This window comes from Sinocyclocheilus anshuiensis, unplaced genomic scaffold (genome assembly GCF_001515605.1).
Source record: "Sinocyclocheilus anshuiensis isolate Anshui unplaced genomic scaffold, SAMN03320099.WGS_v1.1 scaffold967, whole genome shotgun sequence".
In the NCBI taxonomy this organism is placed as follows: Eukaryota; Metazoa; Chordata; class Actinopteri; order Cypriniformes; family Cyprinidae; genus Sinocyclocheilus; species Sinocyclocheilus anshuiensis.
The window spans coordinates 520689-522153 of record NW_015542427.1 but is presented as its reverse complement, the minus strand read 5'-3'; positions in this window follow the sequence as shown (position 1 = coordinate 522153).

The window sequence follows — 1465 nt, the reverse complement described above, 5'->3', positions numbered from 1 at the left end:
CCCCCCCACAAAGTTTCACTGTTTCTGATACTGTGTTCTGTTATTTTTTCTGTTGCTTTCAAGTCTACAAGATTGTTTTTGATTAAGACATTAGATGCCTTTAAGTTATTGTAATTGTGAATTTAAGTTATTGATTCTGCCGCCTTTTTACATCTGTTTTCTTTTTTACAAAAGTTTTCTTTTATACAGTGCGGGTCTGAGTATTGTATGGTCAGAAAGAGAACGAGAGGAAAAGCTGGGATCTTTTTAGTGTTCTCACCCTGTGGTGTTAGTTTTTTGTTTGTTTGTTTGTTTTCCCCTAGACTATTACTGTTAAACAAATAAACTGTGCCTGATATATTATTTCAGGCCAATCTGAGTGTCATTCACCCTCAAATACGCAAACTACATTTGTTATAAGTCTGTGTATTTATAAAATCCTGCTGAAAGGTGTTTGGAGGGTTTGTGTTTTGTTCTCAGCTTTCTCTGTACAGCTAGTGAGTGATTGACAGTCCATTGATTGTTTCTCAGTATTGTGTATTATATTTTTTTACATGTGCCCTGTTGCTTTCCAGTCATTGAAAATCTAGTTATGATTTACAAGTATTGCAGTCTGGGTTTTTTTTTCTTTTTTTTTTTTATGTTTAATTTTTCCATTGTTTGCATCTTATTATGTTGGGATCCCCTGGGAATCTATAATAAGTTTTGAAAAATATACACAATCCAAATGCAAGGAAATAAATGCAGACATTTAAACTCCCAAGTTGTTTTCACTCTGCTTTAAATTCCTAGAAGATTGTAGTAATGTTTCTTAAATATTGTTTTATTGCAAGGTAGTGGACTAACAGAGTTGGAATTAAATGTTACAGTGAATGTTAATTATTTTAAACCATATAAATCTACAACTATAATTGCAATAAATCAAATGTTTTTGCTTCTTGCATGGTTAAATATATCTAGCCAATGTAAAACATGTTCATATTCTTGCATATTTTTAAATGAATTTAAAATGTTGCAGAATTTGCATTTTAATCTGTCAATTATATATATATATATATATATACACTAGTGTGCAAAAGTCTTGGGCCACTAGTATTTTCACCAACAAAAAAAAAATAATTTTAAGCCAGTTATTTTTATTTCTTTTGCTGTAGTGTGTCTGTAGGAAATATCAGTTTACATTTCTAAACATTTCTTTTGCCACTAATTGGAATAATGCAGTGAGATTTTTGTATGCACAAGGAGTCTGAGAGCAGCCAGTGCTCCACACAGAGATCTGATCTCACCATCATCCAGTCTGTCTGAGATTACATGAAGAAACAGAAACAACTGAGACAGACTAAATCCAGAAGAATATATATATATATATATAAAATCTCTCTTTTATTTTTTTATTAAGGCCCTTTGTCCCACGTTTGATAACTACAGGTGTATAGGGGAAAGATTGCATTTTAGGGTTAAGACATTTTAAAAATATTTTATTGTT